The sequence below is a fragment of the Malaclemys terrapin genome, chromosome 11 (assembly GCF_027887155.1).
Source record: "Malaclemys terrapin pileata isolate rMalTer1 chromosome 11, rMalTer1.hap1, whole genome shotgun sequence".
Taxonomy (NCBI): Eukaryota; Metazoa; Chordata; order Testudines; family Emydidae; genus Malaclemys; species Malaclemys terrapin.
In genome coordinates, this window is record NC_071515.1 from 17,132,531 (window position 1) to 17,151,180 (window position 18,650).

At 41.5% G+C, this 18,650-nt stretch overlaps 1 long non-coding RNA gene across 2 annotated transcripts in view; it reads right to left on the reverse strand.

Moving 5' to 3' along the window:
• Window positions 1–10,110, reverse strand: part of LOC128845685 (uncharacterized) — a 43,950-nt gene extending 33,840 nt beyond the window's left edge. Inside the window, exons 1-2 of one of the 2 annotated variants that reach the window (XR_008446702.1) lie at window positions 9,807–10,110; window positions 9,597–9,710 (exon numbers count right to left, since the gene is read on the reverse strand). This is a non-coding gene — a long non-coding RNA (uncharacterized LOC128845685). The remainder of the gene's footprint in view (window positions 1–9,596; window positions 9,711–9,806) is intronic. The other variant, XR_008446703.1, reaches the window with a different exon arrangement.
• Window positions 10,111–18,650: the final 8,540 nt, after the last annotated feature.

Here is an 18,650-nt window from a genome sequence, read left to right on the forward strand (position 1 = left end):
CCTTTCTCTGCTAGATTGAAGAGCCCATTATCAAATATTTTTCCCCAGGTAGGTACTTATAAACTAATCAATTCCCCCCTTAACCTTCTCTTTCCTGAGCTAAATAGATGGAGCTCCTTGAGTCTATCACTATAAAGCATATTTTCTAATCTTTTAATTATTCTCATGCTGTTCTCTGAACCCTCTCTGAGTAATCAACATCCTTCTTGAAGTGTGGACCCCAGAACTGGACACAGTGTTCCAGCAGTGGCTGTATCAGTGCCAAATAAAGAGGTAAAATAAGCTACTCCTACTTGAGATTCCCCTGTTTATGCAGCCAAGGATTGCATTAACTCTTTAACCACAGCAACATACTGGGAGCTCATTATCCATCACAACTCCCAAATCTCTTTCTCAGAGTGACTGCTTCCCAGGATCGAGTCCCCCATCCTGTAAGCTTCGTCCACATTATTTGTTCTGAGATGTATGCATTTACATTTGGCAATATTAAAACATACATTGTTTGCTGGTGCCCAGCTCAACAAGTAATCCAGATCACTCTGTATCAATGACCTGATTTCTTCATTATCTACCGCTTCCTCAATTTTTGTATCACCAGCAAATTTTATCGGGGATGATTTTATGTTTTCTTCCAGGTCATTGATAAATTATGTTAAATGGCATAGGGCCAAGAACTGATCCCTGTGGGACCCCATTAGAAACACCGTCTCACTGATGATTCCCCATTTACAATTACATTTTGAGACCTATTAGCTAGCCAGATTTTAATCTATTTAATGTGTGTTATGTTAATTTTATATCGTTCTAGTATTTTAATCAAAATGGCATGTGGTCACAAGTCAAATGCCTTACAAGAAGTCTAAGTATATTACATCGATGCTATTACCTTTATCAACCATACTTGTAATCTCATCAAAAAAGAGATATCAAGTTAGTTTGACAGGATCTATTTTCCATAAACCCATATTTATTGACATTAATTATATTACCCTCTTTTAATTCTTCATTGAGTCTGGATCAGCCCCTCCATTATCTTGTCCACGATTGATGTCAGTCTGACAGGTTTTAATTACCTGGGTCATCCTGTTTACCCTTTTAAAATATTGGCACAGCATTAGTTTTCTCTCATTCTTCTGGAAATGTTCCAAGACTTATTGAAAATCAACATTAATGGTCCAACAAGCACCTCGGTCAGCTCTTTAAAAACTCTTGGGTGCAAATTGTCTGGACCTGCTGCTTTATCTGACTTTAGAAGTGGCTGTTTAACATCCTCCAGAGATAATACTGGAATGGCAAGAGTGGTATCATATGGTATGACTACATCACATGTTTTTCCCAAATATAGAACAGAAATATTTATTGAAGCCTTTGGCCTTTCCTGCATTATTCTTGATAATTCTACCATTTCCGACTAGTAACTGGCCAATACCCTTGTTAGGATTCTTTTTGTTCCTAATATACTTTAAAAACTCCATGTTGCCCTTCACTCCACTAGCTATAGATTTCCCCTTGGGCCCTTTTGCTTCTTTTATCAATTTTCTACAGTTCCTAGCTTGTGATTTAAATTCATTTCTATCAGCTGCCCTTTTCTTCCATTTGTTACATTTTTTTTTTATTTTGTATAACTACACAGTTCCCCTAAACTGGGTCATTTTTTAAAAAAAACTAAAACCAGTTGGGTTTTTTTTCCCCACTGTGTTCCCTCATAGAAATTTAATTTGTTTGGATACTAATCCCTTAATGTTCTAATGTAGTATGGTTAAAAATAAAATCAGGGGAATTAAATAAAAATAAACTCCATCCAAGCCCTGACAAACCTTAAAAGGGAAAGAAAAAAAAAAGCATGCAACCAAATGTTAAGGATGACAGTTCCTCCTTATACCCCATGTTGTCTAGGCATTGCAAACAGCTCCCCAAGGAGGAGAATGGAAAGGAAAATTAGCATCGAAAAGCCTAAATTTAATGGTGCATTTTCAGAGCAGCCTTAAAACAGGGTTTTCATACTGTTGTGCTTTTAGTTAGACCCTTGGGAGACATTCTCAGTTCAGTATCAAAAGTTTAACTTTAGAGATCCCATTTGCATCAATGGGAGTCCAACTGCTGATACCCGTGTGTTGCACTGAAAATACATGTCAGAATGTTACCTTAATGTCTTGGAATTTTTGCATGAAACCAAGGCAGGCAAATCTATGACCTTTAAATAGTCCAAAATAGATAGAATAACATTTCTCTAATCTTGCATTTAAATACGATTAAAACCTCTATATTCCTGGTTTTGGAAAGGCTTTTTCTGCGAACCTCCCAAGCGTTATTGAAATAAAGTAATACATATTATTTATTGGTTAATGAGCCATATCAACCAATCCATTATAAATCCATTCTTCTGAAAATATGGAGGCTGACATTTTCAAAAGCGCCTAATGGACTTAGCAGACTTCAGTGGAATTTGTGCGCTTTAAAAAATCTCACTATCCCTCGATTTTTCAAGGAAGCCTGTGGAAGGCCACATTTTAACCACACACAGCAGTGATTTATAAGAGCTAGAGAGAGAAAATACTGTATAGTGGATGACATTTTTTTAAAAGTCCTACATGATGTAGCAATCAGCACAACAAGTGCAGATCCTTGTGTGGACACTTATTTCAGTTTAAACCTATAACCTAAACCAAAATTTGCCTGGTCTAAACAGACATGAGTGTGTCCACACAGCCTTTAACTAAACCAGTTTAAAGTCACACCTTTTGCAAATTGTAACCCAACACCAGCCAAAACTGATCACCTTGGCAAAGCAGGTCTGCCTACTGAAAACCTAGGCAGAGTAAGTTTGTCTGTGCAAATGTGGTCTGCTCCTGATGTCTTTTCCCCCAGTGCGTCACTGATGTCAGGGGAGAGCTCATTCAGACACTGCTTACATCCTCATTTGCAAATTCCAGTATATTGTGTCTGAAGATCTCCTGCTGTTATTCATTACACTCACATCTGCTAATTTCTAATGCCTTCTGATCAATAATTAATGGATTCTCCCCATCGCTTCAATGTGTGAGCGTTAGCACTGACTTGAGTTCTGGGGTTTCTTTGTTTGTTTTTATGGCTTTGCACATGGGAAGCAAGTCTAAACCCTGGATTTGCAAATGTGGTTGCATATCTTGCAAGTTTAATGAGTGATCAACAATGCTTCAGCAATCTCCATTTCTGTGTGGGAGGTTATCCAAGGTGTTAATGCACTCAAATATGATTTTTGCTTGGTAAATATTATGGTCTGCAAATTGTTGTATGCAATATCATTGTAGCTATCTCTACAGCTGTCCCAGGCTATTATGTTATCAATGACCTGTCCTCTTCATTATTTACCACTCCCCCAATTTTAGTGTCATCTGCAAACTTTATCAGTGATGATTTTATATTTTCTTCCAGGTCATTGATAAAAACATTAAATAGCATAGAACCAAGAACGGATCCCCGCAGAATGCCACTAGAAACACACCCCCTTCGCTGACGATCATTCATTTACAATTACATTTTTAGACTTATCGTTTAGCCAGTTTTTAATCCATGTAATATGTTCCATATTGATTGGGTGTCATTCTACTGTTGTTTCTTAATCAAAAATGTCACAAAGTTTCCAGTTAAAGTCTCAATACATTACATACATTACTTTTATCAATCAAACTTGTAAATTTCCAAAAAAGATATGTGCAAGTACAAATCTCTCTGGAAAGCTCATATGCTTTGTTATAAATACCGTACTTTATTTTTTTAGTAATAAAATAAGGGGATTATAAATATGGCAGCTTTTTAAGAGCTGCCCACTATCACCTCCATAAATACTGTGTTCAAATACATGCCATATTTCAAAATGTTGCCCTACATAAAGTTCTTAAACATCTTTTCTGTCTGCACTTACACAAAATCCAGCTTGTATAAGGATAAATGAGGCATGGCGAGCTTGTGACTATATCATTAGTTTGGTACTTTGCAGCTGTCACCACCTGAATACTGTGGGAGCAAAACGATTGTAAGGGGGCATTCCTATAGCAGGAGCACATATCTACAGTGCATAGCGCATCTTGAATATGACAGTATATCATAACTTGCTGTGATTCCCCAGGTGAAACTCAGTGGGCCCAATCATGCCAGATATTGCCTAGTTTCTGTGAACTAGATCCGCACCTTGCAATCTGCCCTGAATGAAGCACACAGTGCGTAGCTACCCTGTCCTAGGTGCTGGCAGAGCAGGGACTGAATTATGATTCGACCACCAGAACCACAGGTTGGAAAAACCACTGTTCTATCGTAATGACAACCTTTCACGGACCCCTTAGCATAGTCTGCAGACCGCCAGGGGGCTGTGGACCACAGCTTGAAAACCACTGGACTAGCATATTGGAATGGAAGCAAAAGACTTTGATCATTGCAATTGCTACAACTACGCTACATTTTGAAAATAAAAAAATACATACATTTATAAAACACCAATGCTTTTGAACCAGATTTGTACGTATTTATGGCTAATGGCAAAGTTCTGCCGTAATCAAACCCAAACTCCCACTGGGCAACATCAAAATCAGCAGCATTTTTAATGCATTTTGCTCACCACAAGTTTTATATTCATATATAATCCACGGAAAATATTGACACAGTATTTTGCATGAATAGAAGACCTTTTATCCAAGTGCCTCACTGCACTCTCCAAATGCTTATTTTCACAATACTCTTGTGATGTTTTATCATCCCAATTATACAGGCACAGAAACTGAAGTTCAGAGTTTAAGTGACTTCCCCCTGGTCACACAGTGAGTCAGTGGTGTAGGCAATAGAACCTAGACCCCATAACTCCCAGTACTGTGCTCTCACATTAGACCTGGTCTCTATCCTAAGACTATTAGACTAATTTGACCAGCACACACAAGGCTAAAGCACACTAAGCAACTGATACTGCTCTTTCCCAAGTGCACATTTGAGATCTGAGTGGGTTATTTGTTGTGCATTCGAATGTTAATATAATCAATATGGACTCAACCTTAGTACTGTAGGCTTCCATTTTTATTAAAGTTAAGATGAAAGCTATGAAATGTACATGCACTCACCAGGGTAGCCGTGCATCAGGCAGCCCAGTGGAAGCAGGAAATTAACATAGCAACATTGCAACGACATTCACCATCAGATTGAGCTAACTAAAGAAAGGCAGACGGCTGGTGTTGCGAGGCATCGGCAAACTTTCACAAAGGCACCAGCTTTGCTTAAATGCAAACTAACCTACCTGGTTTTAAAAGGCTGCTAAGGGAAAGACGACGAGTGAATAATGTTGCCTAGCTTGCCTGGTGCTAATGCAGAGGGACAGGTTCTGCCTTTTGCAGCCACTGATACAGACCTGTACTGCCTCAGCTGAAGCACTGGGAGGCACAGTATCTCAGGGAGGGGAATGCCCCCTGGAGGTCCCTGGCATGCAAAGGCAGAAGGGGTATTGTGCCACTATGGCAAGATGCACTATGCACTCATGTCGGCAACTGGCCAGCTCCACTGTCTGGTGCAGGCTCATGTCCCCATCTCCTCTATCCTCTTCCCCACCCCTTCTGGGACCAGTTCCTGACCTCTCATGTACTAGTCCAGCCATAATCTGGCCCTGACCCATGGGAGGGGGTAGGGCTGAAGCACATAGTGCTCTGGTGTATCCTTGGTTGGCTATGCAGTCTGGCACCACATATGACGTGCCCCTATATTTAAGGGAATATTCAGCTGTTCTGCTCATGACATGCCCCCTATTCTACACTGAGCAAATCATCAGTGCACACACAGAAAAGCTAGACAAAGACATAAATAATCTTGCTGGAAGGTTGAAGTGTAACAGGACTTTATCTCTTAGAATTCAGAATGATAACATACAAGAACCTAGAAACAGCGAGAGAGAAAACAGGCTGCTCTCTAAGGCAGTGTGGCACAACTCACCTGCACTTGCTTTAAGCTGGCTCTTAACAGACTGGCTAGAGCCCCGCTACCCTGCACGCAGGACCTGAAACCCCCTCCCCACCCCCATCACCAGACTCTTAAAGTGATAGCTTGCAATTCCAACACAGTCCTCAATACACCATAATCAGCTGCCTGTTTGAGGCAGCTCTGTCTCCCCTTTGTGCTGCTCCAGATTTTGGTGGAGTCCAGGATTGGACCCAAGTACTAGACAGGGTGCAGCAACTAAGCAATAGAAGAGCTTAAATAGCGGAAAAGAAAATGAAACACAAAATAGAAAATCCAGTTAAATAATAATTACAGAAAGAATTAGCCACTGGGCACCTTTCTACATAAACATTACAACAATGCAATTTAGAGGAAAGTTCAAAGTGGTGGGAGGAAACAGAAAACCCATTGCTTGCAATTAGCAACTGGAAAACTACTGAAGTGGTGAAGCAGGATCAGAAAGCCACAGTACTCAGAAAGCTTTCTAAGGACAGAAGAGAGTGGAATTTGCAGCCAGTAACTAAACAAGAGGGTGCAGCTACATGGTCTCTAAGGGTTTCTGTTATTCCCAGCTGGTTTGAAAATTACACTTAGGCCATTTGGGAAATTAGTGCATTTTAGCACAAGTCACACTCAGTGTTCAGGCTGTATTTCGAAATAGTTTGTAAAAGGCTAATAAATTATTAGTAGACATTTTAATAAATGGTTAGGCATTTATTAGCACATCCAACAGGTTGCTTATAACCCATGACTTGTAGCTACCGATAGTCTACGGACATGTTTGTAACTATCTATAACACATAGTCCTGTCTGTAATGTGCCTGGAACATCCATTAATCACTTATTAAGGCTTTTATGAACCATTTATAAGTGGACCCAAAACATGTAGGCTAGCACAAAATTAAACACTGCTTTGCACATAGGAGAGACAGGGCCAAGTTGTGTTTAAAAACGGTCCCAACCCTGATCCCTCCCCAACCAACTAATATGTGAAACACAACCGCCCTTGGTTACACTAAAGCCAAAATCATGATTAACCTCATGTTATTTAACTTATTTTAAACCATAAAACTTTTCCTACTGCCGACATGGCTGCAGTGGGAGGTCCCCCGCTCTCAGCAGTCTAAACTAAGGTGGGGATCAGGATCTGTAACTAGGAGGAAGAGCAGACAGGGATATCCAGAGATGAGACACGGAGAAATGCTGTCACGCAGTTACATTGACAGGTATTCCAGGTTATTTAGGTGGCAAACTCACATTAATATCAAGGGGAGTTAGCTGCCTAAATATCTTTGAGGATCTGGTCCAGAATCTCTAGATGCAGGTGTAATGGGGATACTGTGTGAGCACATCTCATCCCTCCTGCAGAAGGCAAGTCAAATGCTTCTGTAGCACAGTTCTTTCCATTGGTCTGTGGCTCCATGGAGGGAGCCAAGGCAGGAGGATGAGGGCTGGGGTGGCATGAAGGGGAAAGGTCTGGAGAAGATATGCATCATGCCCTCACCAACTGTACAAGAAATTCTGAAGAAATATTTTGTGGCAGAGCCCTGGGGAATTTCCCTTAAATAGGGGTACCAGGATCAATCATCAAGTGTGGAGTCCCTGACCACATGGATTCACTAAAGCTGCACTGACAGAGAGCTGGGGCAGAGCTGGAGGGCCCCAGGAATCTCTGTGGAAGCACAAGGCCTTTGTGTTCACGTCCCTTTGCAATCAGGAATTCCCCTCAGATCTGTAGGGCTCGGGGGTCAAATCCCTGCTTCTTCCAGCAGTGGGTAAATAGCTTCTCACGTGAGAGATGACTTTAGAGGAACTATGTGAATGGAAAGACATGACAGTTTGCCTCCACGCAGCTCCCCTCATGCTAGTCTTTCTTCTACAGTTCTGGTGCATGCTGGGAGCAGGAGAACATGTGACAGAAACACTTTGAATGGTGGAGATCCATACCAGCATAATGTAGGCGGCTACTACAAGCTGGCACAATTTAGAGCAGCCCCCAGGCTCCTCTAAATTATGCTGGAGGCCTCACCAGTCTCCACTATGCCCAGGATCTGTCTCACCTGAGGAGTTAGCCCATGATGTTCACATGTGTGGTCGAATAGGGCAAAATAAATTTACCCATTACTCATTCTCTTTATAGCAAGTACTCACTGTTAATCATCTTGTGTTACCATTGTTATTTCATTGTGTATACCACTTATGCCAACAGGGAAGGGTGAGGGGAATTATTGAGTGAGAACAGTAAATGATGTCCCAAAGACCGGCCATTAACATTCACTGTAGTACAGAAAATTGTTCTGAAATAATTTTACAGTGTGAAACTGCTAAGCCGTTTAAAGATGACTTGCTATGCTAGAAAAAGAAAAAGAAAAAGAAGGATCCTGGGGGGAAATAAATCCATACACTTATGTAGATTGTGATCTCTTTTTCAGGTAGGAAATGTTTTCTCATCTGTTTGTACAAGTGCCTCATACAGTGGAGTTCGGATAATTGGTGGCCTCTACGTGCTACTGGAATACAACAAAATAAATGATGATAATTATACATAGCTTTGTGATAATATTCTAAAGTTCATGCAGAAGCAAGTCACAAAAGTCCCACTGGGATCCCATAATTCCACACAATCCAAATTCTAAATCCAATCCCAATCAGAGTTGAAAAGTTCCCTGAGTAGGAAATGTGATGGATTTCTGAGGAGCTCTTTTATGATACTTAGAAGGCCCTTGTTACTATAGTGTCAAAGCTTCTATCTGTCAGGCTGGCAGTAAGAGTGGCTCAGAATGCCTCCCAGAGCTCCACAGGGTGCAGGAGGTATGCACCTATGGCTACCCCTTCATGGAGCACAATATACTCCCCACTACATGCCAGTCACATGAGCCAGAACATGGGAAGAGACACAGCTCTACCTCCTCACAACCTCCTCTGGGGCCGTGTGCATCTTCAGGGGTGTATGGAGGGAGCTGTCCCAGTGCTCTCTCCAGAACAGGTACTGCTCTTCTACCAGAGGTAAACCAGGGTGCACAGGCTCCCAGTATACACCCCAACCCCTATGCACCCATGTAAGAGCCTTTCAGATTCTAGCTCTGAATGTTCAGTGGAAATTTCAGGGTCATTATGATCCTTATCATGCTACAATTGACATGAACAGTAAAAACTTCTGACTTCAGCGGCAGTCAGGTCGGGCCAAATGCTGTGTCGACCGACACTCCACTGCAATTTCATTAACTTGGGATGGCATAAATCAGCATTTGACTTTAGTTCATGATCATTTACAAGCCAAAATACACTATCTTGCTGCACCAGGAGTTACATTTTCTTGCTCATTTGGTGGTGCTTCCATTTGTTCATTGACTGATGCACCGAGGAGATGGCTATAAAATGTGATACTATTAAAAATGTACACCATGCGTAAGGAATATGAATATAAATATTTTAGGGGGAGAAAAAATATCAAGCTCAAAGCAATTTGCCAGTAATAAGTAGGCATCAAAACACATTTCACTTGAGAGAAAAGTTCACAGTACACAGTCAATGGGCATCCTTAATTCCAAAACACAGTCCTTCAGGATATTATATGTCCCTACAGTTTTGTTTAATGTACAAGAACCAGCAAATGTCACCCAGTTTCTTAATGTGATACTGACCCAGATCGGATTCATTTTTATCAACATCTCTGCCTCCCTTGTCAAATCCTCAGTTGTTGTTTCAAGTAAATTCTGTTGCTAACAGCCTCTTCGTAATAACAAAGCTTTGATAGCCTTTAAAAGTGAAATGAACAGTTTTAAAACAAAGACAATTGCTTCAGATTCGAAATCTGATTCCAAATCAGTAACAGAATGTATATGCAGACTTACCTATGGAGAATACTCATAGTTTAAAACAAAATATTTGAAAAGCAATTCCTTCTTCTCTAACCTGCCAGCCCCTAAATTCAGGATTCTGGGCCAAATTCAGACCTGTAGCAAGCGCTGGCCCTTGTTCCAAGTTTGCACTTCAGCAGCTAACAGCACAGACGTCTAAAACAATGGTGTGCATTAAGGGTAAATAATCCAGTTCAGATAAAACAAGCAGTCTAAAGTCTTGCCCATCCTTCATACTAGACGGGATTTTTCTGAGGTTCTAAACAGATGGAGATCACTCTAGTGTGAAGTTAACCAATCAAAGACACTCAGTAGACAGCAGAAAGAAACAATGTGCTCTTGGGTGTTTAAGAGGCAAGGGGGGGGCAGTGCCTGGGCAGACTGGTGTGTTTAGGATCCACCTACCTTATTGTACTTCACTTATTATACAAATAAGAGGTGTAGTGGATAATCTGACCCAGAAAAATAAAGCCAGCCCCCATTATGGAGAAACAGGCACTACGCTGCAGTGAACTTAGGAGAGAAACCCCACAACAGAGCAAATCATTGTTCATGGACTTCACATCTCATTCAACCATGGAGTACCTAATCCTCTAGTACATCCTCCTGTGTTAACAAACTCCCATGGTTTACAGCAGGTGCATGATGCACAGATTAAGAAACAGAGCTGGTCGAAATTTTTCAGCCAAAATTTTCTACCACTGTAAAATGGGGTTTTGTGAAAAATTGAATTTTTCAGGAGGAAAAGGTTTTTTATTACTTGCCCCCCTCCTTTTTCTTTGGTAAATTTCAAAAAGAAATAAAAATTGTTTAGTTTTGAACCGAAATAAGCATTTCAGATTTTGACAACCAAAAACTTTTCAAATTTTTGTTCCGTTCCCTTTTTTGCCATTAAATTCAATGATTATTAATGATGCCATTAAATGCAATGATTACTTATTAGCCAAGATGGTCAGGGATGCAACCCAGACCTCTGGGTGTCCCTAAATCTCTGACTGCCAGAACCTGGGACTGGATGACAGGGGATGTATCACTTAATAATTGCCCTGTTCCCTTTAGTCCCACTGAAGCATCTGGCATTGGCCACTGTCAGAAGACAGGATACTAGGCTAGATGGACCATTGGTCTCACCCAGTATAGATGTCCTTAAATTCTTAATATTAATTATGTCTAAGGAATGAGGTCATGATGCGTATCTTTCTTTTAATCATTTTTCCTTTTACCACTGTGCAACTTTTTGAAAGGATAGAGATGAAGAGACAGGGTTTCATTTTTCGAAGTGCCAACATTTTTCAGATTTTGAAAATTGAAACAAGCATTTCACTTTGAAACTAAATTAAATGAACATTTTGAGTTGAATCGGAACAAAGGAAATTTCATTGGGTTTTACAAAAAAATTGAAAAATTTCAGATGAAATTTTTTTTGTTCAGAATTTTTGATGGGGAAATAAGGTTTTTATTTCTATGTTTATAATTTATCAGCTCTATACATAGGAAGCCTTGTGCATGATTACATCTATCCCTTAGTCCCTCATTAGCCGTCTTCAGAGCACGGCACTCATCACTGTTAGCAATTTTGCAAGGAAATCCAGAACAGAAGAATTTTCATTTATGGAGAGTAATAATTGGGATCAACTCATTAGCTGGCATAAACCAGTGTAACTCCATTCACTTCAATGGACCTATATTGAATTGACACCAGCTGAATACCTGGCCCAACATCTGCAGTGATAGTCCTACAAGAAAAACTTTTATACAGGCTAAGTTCTGCTATAAAGTTAATTATCCAAGAATCCCTATCTGAATATGATGAGAAAAAAATGGATTGTAACAGAAGGTAATAGATGAAACGAAACCTCCTTTATGTCCAAAACCAAATGCAGTACATTGGTAATTGCGACCTCTCCCAGACAATTAGAGCCAAATCTGCTTTATTCTGCACCAAAGCTGTAAGTAGGAATGTGCATCATTGTAAGCTAGGCACTGCTCTAACTCTCCCATTTGCACCGTGCTGGGTCAGCCAATGTCATAGCTTGGAATCCTGCCCGCCTGATTCGTTAGCCACCACTATTATCATGCCAAATGTGAAGTTAAGTATTCACTTATTAACAGCCAATAACATTTGTTCTTGTTGTTGTTTGCACACAAATAAACATTCTGGCAGCTGGGTTTACTCTCAGCTTTGCTGATTCACTGGCCAAGGAAAGTCATCATCCTGTCAATGTCTGTTTATAGTTCAGTCTCTCCCCAGACATTTTAAATTTCACCTCTTGAACCATCACCAGAATCCAAGAGATCATTTAAATGCCATTTGTGATCTGAATTTAGAAAGCCATGCCCACCATATGTTCCCATTTGTTATTCTTTAAAAGCTAACTCAATGAATAGCCAACTGTAATCAAACAGAACATTTTTAACAGTTTTTGATATGGGATTTTTAAATGAACTAAAAGCTTACTCTCAAATTAAGAATTGTACTTTAAACAAGCAAGTGTTATCAACATCTAAAGCCCTGATCCTGCAAACACAATTATGCACAGACTTAACTTTATGCCTGGAAGTAGGTCCATTGTCTTCAACGGAACTGCTCCCATGCTTAAATCAAGCATGTGTGCTAGTGTTTTCAGGATTGGAGCCAATCAACACAGACTGTGGTACAGCCCTTGGGTCAGATTCACCAGTCCAGGTGAGCTGAGCTTGGCACACATCTGGACTGAGTGGGTAAAGGTGGTATTAATTTACATTGTGGTTCCTTGAACCTCAGAGCAGAAAGCCCCTGGTTTCCAGCACAAGATAGAGCAACCTCAGAACTAAGTTACTCTAGTTCTATCATGATGTAACTCCATTGAATCAGGCCCATGATGTTAAAACAAATCCCAAGATGCAATAAAGAGATTTGTCCAAAATATGGACAAAGTATTTCATGTGTGTATTTCTTGTGATTCAGACCAAAGCTGGGTGTCAAAATTTCCTTAACATTTATTTTTAAAACCTTTTAAACCCCAAAAGCACTCAAAATTGAAACGACATTTTGTCAAATGAAATAGAACTATTTGTCAACTTTTCAATTTGCTGAAAATATTTTAAAAAAATCATTTTCTGTTTGACCCAAAATGACTTCCTCTGCCTTGATTTTTCAGAATTACAAGTGAAATGAAAAAATCTGTTATTTGCCCAACTCTACTGTTTAGTCATCTCATTTGGGTGCAGACACAATACCATGTGACCTGGATGCTCCGTGACCTGCCACCAATAATGAATAGCCAAAGATACAGTCTCAGGACATAGGATTGTCCTGGAGTCTCCAGGAATTAAAGATTAATCTTTAATTAAAGATAATGTCATGTGATGAAACCTCCAGGAATTCATCTAACCAAAGTTTGCAAACTATTTCCTGGGCAAGGTTGCCAACAGTCTAGAGACTTAAATGTATTCACATAAAATGTTCATTGAACAATTTTGAATTGATTAACAATCAAAACCTGATTGTGGATCATTTGAAAATAAGAAAGTTAAAGGGGCACATTGAGAAGATACATTATGTGTGATGAATATTTTGCTGAGCTCAAGTGAAAGCTAACCAAGCGTGCGTTTTCATTTTGCATGGGGCTATTCGCTCTCATGAGTCATAGTAAGGCAGCTGGAAGAGCAGCTATGATATGGATGTTAGGTGAAATAACTCATTTTTCTATCCATTGCCAAAGGTAAACATGTTTTTCTTTCTGTCAGTGAGTTGCTCTGTTTTGGCACCATAAAAGCATACTTTCCATTAGGAGTTCAACTTAACTGCTCTGACATTTTCTGCTTTGAACAAAAAACTCGACTGCATAGTTTTGCAATATGACAGGCACAGAAAAGTATTTGTTTATTTGGGGCTAAACTGTGACTGTGCCACACACAGCATATATAATGCAGTGTGTTGTTACACCTCTCCAGGAGCAGTCCGGGAAGCAGATTGTGACTATCAGAGTTACCTGCTGGAGACAAGGACACACCCAGCACCAGTCCTCAACCTGTCACTGCATACGTCCCCTGGCACAACAGAATAGGTACACTGGCCAGTGTGTTGGATGGATGGAACTTTGGCTCTACCTCTTAGCCACCTGCTCAACACACGCAGGAGCAGAGCCTGTTTTTTTCTCCTGAAATTTTACCCTTTGTCCCCCTGCATGAGAACATTACACAACCTATTGCTAAAAATGCATCCTTCCAGTGCTAGAGAGACAAGGCGGGTGAGGTAATATCTTTTAACGGACCAACTTCTGATGGTGAGAGAGACAAGCTTTTGAGCCACACAGAGCTCTTCCTCGGGTCTCTCTTAATGTCCTAGGAGCAACATGGCTACAACTACACTGCATCCTTGCAGTGCCGTCAGACACGGATTCACAGCAGATGAACTGAGTTACTTTTTTCAAGCAAAAATAATAATAATCCAGATTTAGATTGACTGAGGCACTTTGAGCATGTGTGTTAATTTCTGCAAATTGTTTCAGTTAAAAAATCCTAACTTCCAGTGGAGTTGAAGCATTTTGTTGAGACATTTAAAAATAAAAATTCCGATTTTTCAGTTCGAAACTACTTTTAATTTTGAAGTTACCTTTAATTTTGGTTGAAAGATTTAAAAATGGAGGCAAACAGCCCAAAATCTAAATGAAACATTTTGTTTGTCCCAAAATAATTTTTCTTAACTTTTCAATTCACCAACTTTTTTTAATTTAAAATTATTTATGTTATTTTTCTGAATTATCAGTGAACCAAAAACAAATTCTTATTCACACAGCTCTAACTAGGAGTCTTTCATTCCATTCCATTGACTTCAATGGGCTTTGGGTCAGGCCCTGGGAGCAGGTACATTGAAGAAAATGACTTAAAAATAACCTATAACAAACAGGTGTAATATCCTTTGGCATGACCTTTAAGGGGGAACCTAAACACTCAAAGATATTTTGATGTCTTTGCTCTGCCAGTACAGGGTATGATTTTTCAAAAGCAACTCACTCGCATTGACTTTCAATTATAAAAAATATTATGCCCATTTTACAGGTGGAGAACTGAGGCACAGAAAGATTAAGTGACTTGCCCAAGGTCACACTAGGAAGTCTTGAGCAGAGCCAGGCACCGAATCTAGATTTCCCGAATCTGAGTAATAGAATCATTGAAGATTAGGGTTCGAAGAGACCTCAGGAGGTCATCTAGTCCAACCCCCTGCTCAAAGCAGGACCAATCCCCCAACTAAATCATCCCAGCCAGGGCTTTGTCAAGGTGGGCCTTAAAACCCTCTAAGGATGGAGATTTCACCACTTCCCTAGATAACACAATCCAGTGCTTCACCACCTTCGTAGTGAAATAGTTTTTCATAATATCCAACCTAGACCTCCCCCACTGCAACTTGAGACCATTGGTCCTTGTTCTGTCATCTGTTACCACTGAGAACAGACTAGCATCAGCCTCTCTGTATTTGTCCTTATTGAACCACATCAGATTTCTTTTGCCCCAATCCTCCAATTTGTCTAGGTCACTCTGGACCCTATCCCTACCCTCCAGCTTATCTACCTCTCCCTCCAGTTTACTGTCATCCGCGAACTTGCTGAGGGTGCAATCCATCCCATCATCCAGATCATTAATGAAGATGTTGAACAAAACCAGTCCTAGGACTGACCCCAGGGCACTCTTGATATGGGCATCCAGACATGGAGTCGTTGATCACTACCCATTGAGCCCGACAATCTAGCTAGCTTTCTATCCACTTCATAGTCCATTCATCCAATCCATACTTCTTTAACTCACTGGCAAGAACACAGGGAAGACCGTATCAAAAGCTTTTCTAAAGATAAGGTATATCACGTTCACCACTTTCCCCATATCCACAGAGCCGGTTATCTCCTCATAGAAGGCAATCAGGTTGGTCAGGCATGACTTGCCTTTGGTGAATCCATGTTGACTGTTCCTGATCACCTTCCTCTCCTCCAAGTGCTTCAAAATGGATTCCTTGAGGACCTGCTCCATGATTTTTCTGAGGACTGAGATGAGGCTGACTGATCTGTAGTTCCCTGGGTTCTCTTTTTTCCCTTTTTAAAATATGGACACTATATTTGCCTTTTTCCAATCATCTGGGACCTCCCCCGATCATCACAAGTTTTCAAAGAGAATGGCCAATGGCTCTGCAATCACATCAGCCAACTCCCTCAGCACCCTTGGATGCAGCGCATCCAGGCTCATGGACTTGTGCATGTCCAGCTTTTCTAAATAGTCCTTAATCTCTTCTTTCACCACTGACGGCTGCTCATCTCCTCCCTATACTGTGCTGCCCAGTGCAGCAGTCTGGGAGCTGACCTTGTCTGTGAAGACTGAGGCAAAAAAAGCATTGAATAGTTCAGCTTTTTCCACATGATCTGTCACTAGGTTGCTTCCTCCATTCAGTAAGGGTCCAACACTTTCCATGACCACCTTCTTGCTGCTAACATACCTGTAGAAACCCTTCTTGTTACCCTTCACAGCCCTTGCTAACTGCAACTCCAATTGTGCTTTGGCCTTCCTGATTACACCCCTGCATGCTCGAGCAACATTTTTATACTCCTCTCCAGTCATCTGTCCAAGTTTCCACTTCTTGTAAGCTTCTTTTTTGTGTTTAAGCTCACCGAAGATTTCATTGTTAAACCAAGCTGGTCACCTGCCATATTTGCTATTCTTTCTTCACATTGGGATGGCTTGTTCCTGTGCCCTCAATAAGACGTCTTTAAAATACAGCCAGCTTTCCCTCTCATATTAGCCTCCCTGGGGATCCTGCCCATCAGTTCCCTGAGGGAGTCAAAGTCTGCTTTTCTGAAGTCCAGGGTCCGTATTCTGCTGCTCTCCTTTTGTCAGAATACTGAACTTGACCATCTCATGGTCACTGCTGCCCAGGTTGCGAGCCACTTCTACTTCCCCTACCAATCTTCCCTGTTTGTGAGCAGCAGGTCAAGAGGAGCACGGCCCCTACTTGATTCCTCCAGCACTTGCACCAGGAAATTATCCCCAACATTCTCCAAAAACTTCCTGGTATGTCTGTGCACTGCTGCATTGCTCTCCCAGCAGATGTCAGAGTGACTGAAGTCCCCCATGAGAACTAGGGCCTGTGATCTGGAAACTTCTCTTAGTTGTCCGAAGAAAGCCTCATCTACCTCATCCTCCTTGTCTGGTGGTCTATAGCAGACGCCCACCACGACATCACCTGTGTTTCTCTAGCCTCTAAACTTAACCCAAAGACTCTCAACAGGCTTTTCTCTGGATTCATACTGGAGCTCTGAACAATCATACTGCTCTCTTACATACAGTGCAACTCCTCCACCTTTTCTCCCCTGCCGGTCTTTCCTGAACAGTTTATATCCATCCATGACAGTGCTCCAGTCTTGTGAGTTACTCCACCAAGTCTCTGTTATTCCAATCACATCATAGTTCCTTGACTGTGACAGGACTTCCAATTCTTCCTGCTTGTTTCCCAGGCTTCTTGCGTTCGTGTACAGGTACCTAAGATAACTAGCCAATTGCCCTACCATCTCAGTAGCAATCAGGAAGCCTCCCCTGTTGGACCCTCCTCCTTGTGTTTCCTCCTGGTATCCCAATTCCCCACTTACCTCCGGGCTTAGTTCTCCATCCCCCAGTGAACCTAGTTTAAAGCCCTCCTCACTAGGTTAGCAAGCCTGCCTGTGAAGATGCTCTTCCCTCTCTTCATTAGGTGGATCCCACCTCTTCCTAGCAATCCTCCTTCCTGGAACAACATCCCATGGTTGAAGAATCCAAAGCCCTCTCTCCGACACCACCTGCATAACCACGCATTTACCTACACAATTCGATGGTCCCTACCTGGGCCTTTTCCTTCAACAGGGAGGATGGACGAGAACATGACGTGTGCCTCAAATTCCTTTATCCTTCTTCTCAGAGTCACATAGTCTGCAGTGACCCGCTCAAGGTCGTTCTTGACAGTATCATTGGTGCCCATGTGGAGAAGTAGGAAGGGGTAGCGGTTGAAGGGCTTGATCAGTCTCGGCAGACACTCCGGCACATCCTGAATTCTAGCTCCAGGCAAGCAACACACTTCTCGAGTTTCCTGGTCTGGATGGCAAATGGATGACTCTGTCCCCCTTAGGAGGGAGTCCCCGACCACCACCACCCGTCTCCTCTTGGGAGTGGTGGTCTTGAAAACCCCATCCCTAGGACAATGCATCCTATGCCTTCTGGTCGATGGGGTCTCCCCCTGATTCCTTCCCTCTGATGACTCGTCCAAACCATTCCCTGCCGTAGTACCTATGCAGAGAGCCTGAAAACAGTTTCTTACCTCTATCTGCAATGGCAGTAGATAGGTTCTCCTCTTTCTTCTTCTGGAGGTCACATGCTGCCAATTTTCTTCCCCATTCTGCACTGCCCTCTCTGATTCTTCAGTATGCTGTGCCTGCAGTACCAAACGTTGACTTCTGTCCAATATCAGAGGGGTAGCCGTGTTAGTCTGGATCTGTAAAAAGCAACAAAGAGTCCTGTGGCACCTTATAGACTAACAGCCATATTGGAGCATAAACTTTTGTGGGTGAATACCCACTTCATCAGATGCATGCGGTGGAAATTTCCAGAGGCAGGGGTATAAATATGCAGGCAAGAATCAGTCTAGAGATAACGAGGTTAGTTCAATCAGGGAGGATGAGGCTCTCTTCTAGCAGTTGAGGTGTGAACACCAAGGGAGGAGAAACTGCTTTTATAGTTGGATAGCCATTCACAGTCTTTGTTTAATCCTGAGCTGATGGTGTCAAATTTGCAAATGAACTGAAGTTCACCAGTTTCTCTTTGGAGTCTGGTCCTGAAATTTTT